The following is a 14,456-nucleotide window of genomic DNA, read 5'->3' on the forward strand; positions in this document are numbered from 1 at the left end:
CTATAGGTAGAAACTGGCCTGTGCATTCTCCTCCCAAATTGGTGCCGTCGATTGCACCAACCATCCAAATTCCAACCGTAGCTGTCGCTTAGCTATTGTTTTAGTTGAGCTTGGTTATAAATGCAGACACAATGTATAAGATAGTAATTAGAAATATGACCTCCAATGTCTATCATTATCTGGTAGTACATAATATTAAATATTGTAGGGGCTATTGATATGATATGTAAAAAGGTCGAAACCAGTTTCAAACACTTGATTACAAAAACTTACAATTTTGTGTCCCAGACGATTGAGATGGAAACAACCTAACTGAATGTCTGCCAATTTATTCTTAGCAATACTTAGCAACATTATTTGAGTTACTCTCTAAAACTTGGAAAAGTAAGTCCAATTTGCATATTTTTATATTATTGAAAAGTTCAATGTGATCTTAACTGTGTATTCTAGTTTTAATTTGACTGTATAGTTGAACCTTGAAATTTTGTAATATGATTTTCCACACCCTTTAGTTCATAAGTAGGTAGGTAATTCCGCTTGATGTTAAATAGTTCTCTGAAAATTGTTGATTTAAAAAAAAAAGTGTTTTTTTTCCAATGTTAGTGACAAAAACACTTACTTGAATGTGTGTTGTCATTCTTGGGAACTGGACTGTTAACGAAAATCTGTTCCATCGTAACGCATCAAGCTTTAAGGGGTACGATTTTAAGGGGTTTCACAATTCAAGGGGTGGATTGTGAAATGTTTCACAATTCACTAGCAATCATTTACCCTTTTAAAGCATGACCTGCTGATTTATCTGTAGTTCGGGGTTTCTATTCAGGTCTTTTTAATTTATAGAAGGCTCTATTTATGTTTGATATATTGTATAAAAATCCACCTGAATGTTTGGTTGGCGTGTTTGAGAGAGATGAGCCTGAATATGAGACAAGGAATTCATCAGCAATTAGAAAACCGATTAAAAGGTCTACAAGGTCTGCATTTTCTATTTGCCACGTTAGTCCTTCTATATGGGAGTCCCTTCCTTACGATCAAACAGTTCGTGGTAACGAACTGTAGTAAGCATTCACCCGGCTCAATAGTAACCGAAATTCTAAAAAATAGAATTTTGATGCCAATAGTTGCATCAAAAGAATTGCGTTTTAATACTGATTTTAAATATACAAGATTCATCAAGTTTAGTCTTACTCATCAGAAGTTACGAGCCTGAGAAAATTTGCCTTATTTTAGAAAATAGGGAGAAACACCCCCTAAGAGTCATACAATTTTAACAGAAATCACACCATAAGATCCAGCGTATCAGATAACCCTGATATAGAAGTTTCAAGCTCCTATTTACAAAAATGTGGAATTTCGCATTTTTTGCAAGAAGACAGATCACGGATGCGTGTTTATTTGTTTTTTTCTTTTCCCAGGGGTGATCGTACCGATTCAGTGGTCCTAGAATGTTGCGAGAGGGCTCATTCTAACGAAAATTAAAAATTCTAGCGCCTTTTTTAGGTGACCAAAATATTGGAGGGCACCTACGCCCCCTCCCACGCTCAATTTTCCCCCAAAGTTACCAGATCAAAATTCTGAGATATCCATTTTATTTACCATAGTCGAAAAACCTAGTAAGTCTTTGAGGATGACTTACTCTTCCACAGTCCCCGTGGGAGGGGCTGCAAGTTTCAAACTTTGGCCAGTGTTTACATATATGGTTATTGGGAAGCGTACAGACGTTTCCAAGGGAATTTTTTTTTGGTTTGAGGGCGGGGGGGGGGGGGTATAAGTTGAGAGGGGGGTTACGTGTGAGGATCTTTCCATGGAGGAATTTTTCATGGGAGAACAGAATTTCAATGAAGGGTGCGCAGAATTTTCTAGCATTATTTAAAAAACAATGAAAAAATAAATATTAAAAGTTTTTTCAACTGAAAATAAGGAGCATCATTAAAAAACGAACAGAAATTATTACGCATATGAGGGGTTCACCTCCTCGTAACACATCGCTCTTTAGGCCAAAGTATTTTCAGTAATTTCAACTATTTATTCTAAGGCCTTTGTTATTCAGGGGTCATACTTAAGGAACTGGGACAAAATTTAAGCTTTAATGTAAAGAGCAAGGTATTGACCAGGGGCTGAACCCCCTCATATACGTAATAAAAACCTACGAATATAGAAGTTTGTTACATAAGTTAATTCGCAAGTTACGTATACTTTTTACTAATGAAAACATTCGTAAGAAAATTAAAAGTTCTAGTTGCCTTTTTAAGTAATCAAAAAATTGGAGGGTAACTAGGCTTCCTCCGCTGCTCCTTTTTTTCTCAAAATCTTCCAATTAAAACTATGAGAAACCCATATAGCCAAAAAAAATAATATGCAAATTTCGTTTTAAATATTTATGTGCGGAAAGCACATAAATGCGGAAAGCGCATTAATTCAAAAACGTTCAGAAATTAAATAATAAAAAAACAAGTTTTTTTAACTGAAAGTAAGGAGCGACATTAAAACTTAAAACGAACAGAAATTACTCCGTATATGAAAGGGGCTTTTCCTCCTCAACGCCCCGCTTTTTACGCTAAATTTTTTTCCTGTTTTAAAAAGTAGAGTTAAGAGAAAGAGTCACACTTTAGCATAAAGAGCGGGGCGTTGAGGAGGAACAGCCCCTTTCATACACGGAGTAATTTTTGTTCGTTTAAAGTTTTAATGTCGCTCCTTACTTTCAGTTAAATAAAACTTGTTTTTATTTATTTAATGTAGTTCAAGAGACTGATAGGCCGACTTTTCGAGGGTTGCTTAGGGACCATTGTTTTGGTATTTATGATTTATAATTATATATAAATATATATATATATATATATATATATATATATATATATATATATATATATATATATATATATATATATATATATATATATATATATATGCATAGATAAAGTAGGGAAATAGTGCATAAAAGTGTTGTTATATTAGGTTAGTGTAGTATAGGGTATCAAGTGATTTTTTGCTTGATTTTGTTTTGTTTTTTTGCTTTTTAGGGGAATCCATTCCTAATTAATTGTTTTGTAGTTTCGAGAATGGCGGCACAAGCCATAAGGCTTTTTGGTAAATTTTTCTTTCTTGTATTTTTTTGTGTTTTTATAAATAAATTTTCTCTCTCTCTATAGCTTCTTTTAACTACATGGAGCATATGTGAACTTAGTACTAAGACTGGGGGACGGGAAGGGATCATCTTCCTTCAATTCAATCAATGTGGTCATTCAATCACGAATTGAAATAATATCCGGCGGGGTAAAATAAAGAGTAATCCTCCACAATCAGGGAGCTTAACTATCCAAATCACACAAAAGGTCTATATGGTAAATACACATTATTAATTGCTAGATTTCAATAGAGGTTGAATAAAAAAAAAAAAAAAATCAAAGTCATGCAAGAATTTTCAATGTATATGATTTAAGGACACGCAACGATTAGAGTCCCCTTGAAGTCTCTTGCATCCAAATTCTCAAATATTTGCATATTCCAGTGTTTGTGGTAGATGCCCATGTAGGGTTTTTAAGACAATGGTTTAAAATAGTTAAATTTTAATCATAAAAAAAAATATTAAGATAAATATGGCTATTCAAGATAAAACCTATAAGGTACATTTTTTACAAGAAGTTTCAAATGTTTCACCAAATGATAAGGAAAAAAGAAACACCAACAAGAGTTTGGTATGAAAAATGGAAAAGAAAAGAACAGAAACGTCCACTGAAATATAATCCAGCGTATGAAATAGACAAATTAGGAATGTTGCTTACGATAAGTAGGAAATAGACAAAGAAAGGCTTAAAGAATAGTAAAAAAATTAACAGTTTCCTCCACTAAAGATCATTGGAAATAGAGTGGTAAAAAAGGTGGACAGAAGTTTTATGCTACTAGAAAGTTGCCTGATGCCGCCAAAAGTTAAAGAATACATGTTTATCTTAATACAAATTGTTGATAAAAGTTGATTTATCTCTGAAAATTGTTGATTAAAAAAAAGTTTTTTTTTCCAATGTTAGTGACAAAACCACTTACTTGATGGTGTGTTCGCATTCTTGGGAACTGGACTGTTAACGGAAACCTTTTCCATCGTAACGCATCAAGTTTTAAGGGGTACGATTTTAAGGGGTTTCACAATTCAAGGGGTGGATTGTGAAATGTTTCACAATTCACTAGCGATCATTTGCCCTTTTAAGTCATGACCTATTGATCTACTGTAGTTCGGAGTTTCTATTCAGGTCTTTTTAATTTATAGAAGGCTCTATTTATGTTTGATATATTGCATAAAAATGCACCTGAATGTTTGGCTAGTGTGTTTGAGAGAGATGGGCATGAATATGAGACAAGGAATTTGTCAGCGATTAGGAAACCGATTAAAAGGTCTACAAGGTCCGGATTTTCGATTCGCCACGTTCTTCCTTCTATATGGGAGTCCCTTCCTTATGATATAGTTCAAGAGACTGATGGGCCGACTTTTCGTGGGTTGCTTAGGGACCATTGTTTTGGTATTTATGATTTATGATCAACTTAAAAAAAAAAAAATCAAACTCATGCAAGAATTTTAATGCAGATGATTTAAGGACACGCAATGACCAGAGTCCCCTTGAACTCCCTTGCGTCCTAATTCTCAAATATTTACATATTCCAGTGTTTAGCTGTTGTTATGACATGGTTGATATGTTCTTTTAATAACCTGTATGTTATAAAATTTTCCCCTCAGTGCTCTTAGCCTTACAAGTTGTATCAACAGAAGTAGTAGTAACAGAAGTAAATGCAGCAATAATAGTAGGATTAGCAGTATTGTACACGTATTGACTTTTGGTGATTAATGGATAATTCTTCTGAGTTTAGTCTGTTTTGACGAGTGTTTTCGGGCTGAAAAACCTTTTCCTAGCTAATTTATCTACTATGAGCTGCCTCCCCGTAGTAGCGAAATATTTTTAGGCATGGATATATAATAATTCGGAGGTAGTAGACTTGGGACTGTCTGTGCAGGATTTCGATTCTTGTTGATGGAAGAGTGTCGCCAAGTGCTGAAAACCATACTGTGACCAGGACGGGCCCAGGATTGCACAAAACCTCCGTTTATACTGGAGGTTCCAGAGACTTCTTGCTGTCCGGTTCTAAGCCGGCTTAAGCGCTTCGGTGTTGACTTGAGAAGATATGCTGATCCAGGTCCTGCACTGGTATACGGGATCATTACTTTTCCTGGGGCCAAAATAATTTCAATGATTTAAAGAACATTAAAACTGGATCTTGGAATGTTACGACGTTAAAAAATGACTATCTAATTGACATTTTGACTGACGAATTCAGACGATTCGAACTGGACTTACTAGGAGTATCAGAAACTTATATCCCATGGGTAGGAAGCATGAAACTAGGTGGCATAGAATTTGTTTACTCAGTCAGGAAGGATCAGATACATAGACAGGGAGTAGGACTCTAATGAATAAGGAAGCAGCCAAGTCTTTTGTAGACTGGGAAGGTATTAACAAAAGAATACTAATTGCTCATTTTATCACTAAAAATTTCAGAATATCAGTCATAATAGTATATGCCCCTGTTGAACCAACTGAAGGAGATGCTATTGACTTAGATGAATTTTACTCACAGTTACAGGAACAAATAGACAGGGTCCCAAGAAGAAATATGGTGTTTTTACTAGAAGATTTCAACGCCAAGGTTGGTATAAATAGGGATAAATGGTATCCTAGCCTAGGTAAATTTGGTGTAGGAAAAGAAAACAGTAATGGCTATAGACTTTTGCAAATTTGTAAATATAGCAATCTAGGTATAATCAATACGGTGTTTGGTCATAAAATGGCCCATAAGTTGACATGGTACTCACACGATGGTAAGACAGCAAACCTTGTTGATTATGTTATTGTAAACCGAAGAGTGCAGCATCAATTTAAGATACTAAGGTATATAGGAGTGCTGTTATTGATGTTAAAAGTAAATACTAAAGTAAATCTAATAGTGTCTAGGGTTAATTTAAAGCTGAAATTTCGGAAGGGCAACTACCTCCTGGGAAGTTATGATGGAGGTAGGCTCCAGGATGAGAATTTGAGAGAAACTTTCCAGGAACAGTTGAATACTAAACTTGAGAGTTTAAAATTTGACAATGTGGAAGATGATTGGAATGATTTTATGAAGTTGATGATAGTGTCTTATATATAGTGTCTCATTTTCTGATATAGAGGAAAATGAAAAAGTTTGTGATAAGATTTATTTCGTGAGGAAGAACTAGCGACGGTATTAAAATGCCTAAAAAATAATAAGGCTGCAGGTGCTGATAGTGAGTAAATGAGCTTCTTAAATATGGTGGCTCCGAGGTTGAAAATGAATTACTGAAGATTATGAATATGATTCTTGAAAAAGGGGAAGGTAAATACCTAACAATTTTAGGTAAACCTTAATTAAATCGCTGTATGAGAAGGGTAATAAGAGTGAGTGTCGTAATTACCGAGCCATTAGTCTGGAATCTGTGGGTAGCAAATTATTTAGTAATATGGTAATTTTTAGACTGAGAGATGCTGTACACAAAGTTTTAAGAGGAAAACAGTGCGGTTCTATAAAAGGTAGAGAACGTTTCGACCAAATTTTTACTCTTAGGTTAATAATTCTGAAGTGCCTGAGTTATCAAACACCTTTGGTCCTCAGTTTTATAGATTATCAGCAAGTGTTCGATTCTGTTGATAGAAGATCACGGAATCAAATAGGGAGGAAAAATTCTCCTTGACTTAGATTATGCTGATGATTTAAGCATCCTAAATGAAAGTGTGAGAAAAATGAATGAACTTTTAGAGGTTTTGCGAGTTTAGGGTGCTAGAATTGGTCTGAAGATTAATGTTAAGAAGACTAAGTCACTAAGGATAGGAATAAGTGAAGATGAAAAGGTGACGCTGGATAACGAAAAGATTGATCAGGTTGGGAGCTTCACTTACCTTGGTAGTATTATTAGTAAAGACGGTTGGAGCAGTGAAGACGTTAAAAATAGAATAGCCGTGGTTCAGGGCGTTTTTTCACAATTAAAAAAGGGTTAAAAAGAATGGGAAGATAAATCTAAAAACCAAGATTAGAATATTAGAAGGTACAGTGATAGTTGTCAAATATGGCTCTGAAGCATGGGTGCTCCGAAAGCGGATTAAGATTTACTAGATGTTTTCCGAGAAATTGTTGTACGAAAAGTGTGGTTGAATCCCGCTTTCTTGGGCTATAATGAAAGAAAGGTTGATATGGTTAGGGGCACGTTCTGCGGATGAAGGATGACAGATTGCCAAAGATTGCCCTTTCCAGCCAACCGTCTAGGGCTAAACGGAAAGCAGGTCGTCCTCGTCTGGGGTGGGAAGATGTCATAAAGAAAGATTTAAAGGAAATGGGAACTTCTTGGGAAGGTGTAATGAGGGAGGCTTTGAATAGATTGGAATGGAGGAGGAGTGTTCATAGCTGTGTTGGCCTCAGGTGGCTTCATGCTGCGTAGAGTTTTTAGTAGTAGTAGTAGTAGTAGTAGTAGTAGTAGATCTTTTCCTGTAATTATTCTCTCTAAGTTCCAACTTAATACCCGAATCAATTCCTGAGGTACGATGTTTTGACAATTTGCATACACATAGTGTTTTTTAATTTAACTTGAATTTCCCCTCAATATTGTAAATAGAGTTGTCTGGTAATAGTAGTGGTGGTAGTTGCAGTGATATTGGTAGTATAGAAATATTGTCTTTTTTATTCTATTTTATTCAAGCTCTGGGTAATCAAGTCGCAATCAAGTCGCTTCCCGTCTCGGATTAAAAAAAAAAAAAAACTTATTTTGGGCCTGGTGCTTCACTAGGTCCGGGTAAATGGACTCATTTCAGTTGGTGAAGTCTATTCGAGAGCTAATGTGCTCACCATTTTCCATAAATTTAAGAATAAATTGATGTAATCAAAGCCACGTCGGTTCATTTTTAGTGGGACATTTCCTTTATAATTTTCTGAATTTTCCAAATTAATATACTCAATTGTTCCAGTATGTCTCACCCTTTTGACAATCCTTATACACATAACCCGTTTTTATGTAATTCAACCCTCCCCACATCATTTATTTTGAGGCTCATCTGAATGCCCTTCGTCTTCTTGTAATATTAAATAAAAAAAACAAGTTTTTTCAACTGAAAGTATGGAGCGACATTAAAATTTAAAACGAACAGAAATTACTTCGTATATGAAAGGGGCTGCTTCCTCATCAACACCCCGCTCATTACGCTAAAGTTTTTTACTGTTTTAAAAAGAAGAGTTGAGAGAAAGAGTCAATGTTTAGTGCAAAGAACGGGGCGTTGATGAGGAGGCAGCCCCTTTCATATACGAAGTAATTTCTGTTCGTTTTAAATTTTAATGTCGCTCCTTACTTTCAGATGAAAAAACTTGTTTTTTTTATTTAATGTAAACACAGGTCAGTGTTTGTAACTCGCAACCCCTCCCACGGGGACTGCGGGGTAGTAAGTCGTCCCCAAAGACATAGTTATTAAGTTTTTCGAATATGGTGAATAAAATGGCTATCTCAGAATTTTGATCCGGTGACTTTGGGGGAAAAATGAGCGCGTGAGGGGTCTAGGTGCCCTCCAATTTTTTTGGTCACTTAAAAAGGGCACTAGAACTTTTAATTTCCATTAGAATGAGCCCTCCCATGACATTCTAGGACCACTGGGTCGATACGATCACCCCTGAAAAAAAAGAAAATAAACACGCATCCGTGATTTGTCTTCTGGCAAAAAATGCGAAATTCCACATTTTTGTAGATAGGAGCTTAAAACTTCTACATCAAGGTTCTCTGATACGCTGGATCTGATGGTGTGAAAAAATTCCATTTTTTAGAGTTTTGGTTACTATTGAGCCGGGTCGCTCTTACTACAGTTCATTACCACGAACGGTTTGATATAGTAATGGTTACTGGGAAGTGTACGGACATTTTCAGGGGGATTTTTTTGGTTCGGGAGGGAGAGTTGAGGTGAGGGGGGGGGGTGTTACGTGGGTGGATCTTTCCATGGAAAAACTTCTCACGGGGGAAGAGACTTTCAATGAAGTCTCTCTTTTTTTGCTTTCAATGCAAAAAAAAAAGGATTTTTTTGCATTATTTAAAAAAACAATGAAAAAATAAATATGAGAAGCTTTTTTTCTACTGAAAGTCAGGAGCAGCATGAAAACTTAAAACGAGCTTAAATTATTGCGCATATGAGGGGTTTACCTCTTTGTAATACCTCGCTCTTTACGCTAAAGTATTTTTAGTAATTTCAACTATTTATTCTACGGCCTCTGTGATTCAAGGTGATGCCTTTGTGTATATTTTTTACTAACGAAAATGTTCGTAAAACAATTAAAAGTTCTAGTTGTCTTTTTATGTAATCAAAAAATCGGAGGGCAACTAGGCTTCCTCCCTCTCTCCTTTTTTCTCAAAATCTTCCGATTACAACTATGAGAAAGCCATTTAGCCAAAAAGAAAATTAGTGGACAAATTTCGTTTTAATTATTTATGTGCGGAGAGCCAAGATCAAAACATGCATGAATTATAAAAAGTCCAGAAATTAAATAAAAAAAAACACATTTTTTAAATGAAATTAAGGAGCGACGTTAAAACTTAAAACGAACAGAAATTACTCCGTATATGAAAAGGGCTTTTCCTCCTCAACGCCCCGCTCTTTACGCTAAAGTTTTATACTGTTTTAAAAAGTAGAGTTAAGAGAAAGAGTCAAACTTTAGCGTTGATTTGATATTCTTTTGATAGTATTTTGATATATTTACTCTACTTACTCTAGAGTAAGTATTTGATATATTTACGTAATGACTTCTTACACCTTTCTATTTATAATTGAAATAAAATTAAAAATGTAATAGCAGGTAATGCTTTGAATTAAAACAGAAAAAACTGTGTTTTTATTATCGCCCGAACATTTCGGTTTCATATCTCGAAGTCTTTATCAACGGAAAAGGAAACGAGAAAAGGAAAAAAAAAGAACACACCCACTGAACAGTTTATACCTACTGGAAAATCAAACAGTTCATGGTAACGGGCTATAAGCAAGAGATGCCTCGTGTTAATTGGAATTGAAACATTATAAAATGAATTACGACGAAAATACATATATTCACTGAATCTCCTTTTTGTGGTGGTTCTAAATAGGCAGATTCAACAAGTTTAAAGCTGCCCCCCCAATTGCTAAAAAAGCTACCTGATTTCTTTATTATGAGGAAAGCACCCCTACTCCTCAAACATGGAGTGATTCTTGTGGAAATAACACAATCAAATTCATCGTACCAGAGAATCCAGTTGTAAAGGTTTCGGCGCACCTTCTATGTAAACTGCTGCTCTTAAAGGTGTTACTTAAATAATGAGTGGGGGGCGGATTTATCAACTAGCTTGGCACTTACATCCACTAGGCTCGATATTTTCAGTGATTTTATAAAGTATTGGTTAAGTATAAATATTCTTAACACTTTGCGCCCTAGCTTATGAAACATTTTCAAACGACCCAGGATCCACAGTAAGGACATTCTCCTTATTCCTCAAAACCCTATTGTTAACTGACTAATCGTCTCCCTTTTCTTTAAGCTCGTCACTTTGGAAATTAGTTCCGTCCCATCTAGTAGCTTCCTTGCTTTTAGTACGAAAGATTTCTCTCCTAAGAAATTGTTTGTATTAGGATTTAGCTTTAACTGAACCAATTGAATAATTTCAACTGAATATTATTCGGTTGAATAAGAAAAGACTTGAATGCATTTTTATTGGTAGTTTCCCCCGTCATTTCAGAAAATAGTCTCGTGAGATAGTTTTCAGACAGCGTGCCTTTTTTCTTTATTATTTTATGTTTTTGTACATACTTGGCCGTAATTATGGAAAATTTGGTAATGGTTTATGTTTTGTTTGATTGATACCCAACAACCTCCATTTGTAGGTTCCCTAATGACTGTAAATAGGTACATTTACTCCCCCCCCCCATTATTAGTTACTTATTAATATCGTTATCAAAAATATTTATCGAAGTCAATCAATTACTGGAAATGTGGAGAATTAGTTACTTGAATTTGCGGAGAATTGTGTAGGAGAATTAGAAAATAAGTTTCTATGATTTCTTTTAAACTGTTTTCTATTTTATTCAATCGAGTTATCAAAGTCAATTACTGCTTTTCTATATTTACTCTTTAAAATGTCGTTTTAAGCCTACCAGCAGTTCTCCTCCAAATTGTCATCTTCGATAATTCTTTGCATTCACCTTTTTGTATAAGTAAACAGATAGTTAAATAAATAACCGAACCCCAGTAAAATAAAAGAGTGCAACCCTTCTTCTAGCTAAACATTGAATGGTAAGACTTGGCTCTAGAGTCTAAGTTTTTACCCCCCCCCCTCCCTCCTCCCACCACAACAACACTCTGGAAAACGACCACCATGGATATTACCCCCTCTAAAAATATTCCCCCTTGGAAAATAAGGTGCTTTCTGCTTATTTAGAACACACACCAAATGCTGGATTATATTTCAGTGGACGTTTCTGTTTTTTTCTTTTCCATTTTTCATACCTGGCTCTTGTTGGTGTTTCTTTTTTCCTGATCATTTGAATGAACTATTTGACACTTCTTGTAAAAAATGTACCTCATGGGTTTCATCTTGAACAGCCATATTATATTTTTTATGCTTAAAATTTTAAACCACTGTCTTAAAAACCCTACATGGGCATGTACCAAAAACACTGGAATATGCAAATATTTGAGAATTTGGATGCAAGGGACTTCAAGGGGACTCTAATCATAGCGTGTCCTTAAATCATATGCATTGGAAATTCTTACATGACTTTGATTTTTTTTTTTAATTCAACCTCTCTATTGAAATCTAGCAATGAATTATGTGTATTTACCAAATAGACCATTTGTGTGATTTGGATAGGTAAGCTCCGCGATTGGGGAGGATTACTCTTTTGTTTTGACCCCGACGGATATTTTTGGGAGCTTTTGATCATTTACGTCAAAATAGCCTTCTTTAAATTTGAACTAAATACCATAATTAGGAATACAGGATGCCCAGGGGTATATACGGTGTGTAAGAGGTTGCAAGTTGTGCCCTCATCAAATTTAGTTCTAGAGTTTTAAAACTCGGAATTCGTGATTGAATGACCACATTGATTGAATTGAACGAAGATGTTCCCTTCCCGTCCCCCAGTCTTAGTACTAAGTTCAAATATACTCCATTTAGTTAAAAGAAACTACAGAGAGCGATAGAATTTATTTATAAAAACACAAAATACAAAAAAGAAAAATTTACCAAAAAGCCTTATGGCTCGTGCGGCCATTCTCGAAACTGCAAAACAATTAGCTAGGAATGGATTCCCCTAAAAAGCAAAAAAAAAAAAATCAAAACAAAATCAAGCAAAAAAAGTCATCATTTCAGACCCTGTGTTACACTAAGATAATAACAACACTTTTATACACTATTTCCCTACTTTATCTATGCATATATATAAAAAAAATCATAAATCATAAATACCAAAACAATGAGCCCTAAGCAACCCACGAAAAGTCGGCCTATCAGTCTCTTGAACTATATTAAACAAAAAAAAAAGTTTTTTTTAACTGAAATTAAAGAGTGATATTAAAACTTAAAACGAACAAAAATTACTCCGTGTACGAAAAGGGGTTGTTCCTCCTCAACACCCCGCTCTTTACGCTTAAGTTTGACTCTTTCTCTTAACTTTACTTTTTAAAACTGTAAAAAACTTTAGCGTGAAGAGCGGGGCGTTGAGGAAGAAAGCCCCTTTCATATACGGAGTAATTTCTGTTCGTTTTGCTTTAATGTCGCTCCTTACTTTCAGTTAAAAAAAAATTGTTTTTTTTATTTAATTTCTGAACGTTTTTGAATTAATGCATGTTTTGATTTTGGCTTTCCATACATAAATATTTAAAACGAAATTTACATAATATTTTTTTTTGGCTATATGGCTTCCTCATACTTCTAATCGGAAGATCTTGAGAAAAAAAGGAGCAGGGGAGGAGGCCTAGTTGCCCTCCAATTTTTTGATCAAACAGTTCGTGGTAACGAACTGTAGTAGGGAGCGACCTTACTAGAGTGGCAAAAAAACGAAGTTCCACATTTTTGTAGATGGGAACTTGAACTTTTGCAGTAGGGTTCTCTGATACGCTGAATGCAACGGTGGGATGTTTCTCGCAATTTTCTAAAATAAGGCAAATTTTCTCAGGCTAGTAACTTTTGATGACAAAGACTAAATTTTATGAAATTTATCAACAGTTCGTGGTAACGAACTGTAGTAAGGAGCGACCCGGCTCAATAGTAACCAAAACTCTAAAAAATGGAATTTTGATACCAATAGCTACATCAAAAGAATCACATTTTAATGCTGATTTTAAATATACAAGCTTCGTCAAGTTTAGTCTTACCCATCAAAAGATATGAGCCTGAAAAAATTTGCCTTATTTTAGAAAATAGGGGAAAACACTCCCTAAGAGTCATAGAATCTTAACGAAAATTATACCATCAGATTCAGCGTATCAGAGAGCCCTACTATAGAAGTTTCAAGCTCCTGTCTATAAAAATGTGGAATTTTATTTTTTTTTTGCCAGAAGGCAGATCACGGATGCGTGTTTATTTGTTTGTTTGTTTTTTTGTTTTTTGTTTTTTTTTTTCCAGGGGTGATCGTATCGACCCAGTTGTCCTAGAATGTTGCGAAAGGGCTCATTCTAACGGAAAGGAAAAGTTCTAGTGGCCTTTTTAAGTGACCAAAAAAATTGGAGGGCACCTAGGCCCCCTCCCACGCTAAGTATTTTTCCAAAGTCAACGGATCATAATTCTGAGATAGCCATTTTATTCAGCGTAGTCGAAAAACCTTATAACTATGTCTTTGGGGATGACTTATTCCCCCACAGTCCCCGTGGGAGGTGTTACAAGTTCAAAACTTTGACCAGTGCTTACATATAGTAATGGTTATAGGGAAGTGTACAGGCGTTTTCAGGAGGATTTTTTTTTTGTTTGAGGCAGGGGTTAAGAAGAGCGGGGTATGCTGGGGGAACTTTCCATCGAGGAATTTTTCATGGGGGAAGAAAATTTCCATGAAGGGAGCGCAGGATTTACTAGCATTACTTAAAAAAAAAGAGAAAATAAATATGAAAGTTTTTTTTCAGCTGGAAGTAAGCAGCAGCATTGAAACTTAAAATGAACAGAAATTATTACCCATATGAGGGGCTCACCTCCTCCTAATACCTCGCTCTTTACGCTAAAGTATTTTTAGTAATTTCAACTATTTATTCTGCGGCTTTTGTGATTCAGGGGTCATTCTTAATGAATTGGGACAAAATTTAAGCTTTAGTGTAAAGAGCGAGGTACTGACGAGGGGGCGAACCCCCTCATATCGATCTATCTTCTATACATATAAAAATAAGTTGTTTGTTTGTGTGTCTGTCGACTGACGTCA

The 14,456-nt window shown here is 35.2% G+C and overlaps 1 long non-coding RNA gene across 3 annotated transcripts in view; it reads right to left on the bottom strand.

The window, feature by feature from the left end:
* Positions 1-14,456, bottom strand: part of LOC136026647 (uncharacterized) — a 100,204-nt gene that overhangs the window by 74,516 nt on the left and 11,232 nt on the right. The window lies entirely within an intron of this gene.

Source organism: Artemia franciscana, chromosome 4 (assembly GCF_032884065.1).
Source record: "Artemia franciscana chromosome 4, ASM3288406v1, whole genome shotgun sequence".
Taxonomy (NCBI): Eukaryota; Metazoa; Arthropoda; class Branchiopoda; order Anostraca; family Artemiidae; genus Artemia; species Artemia franciscana.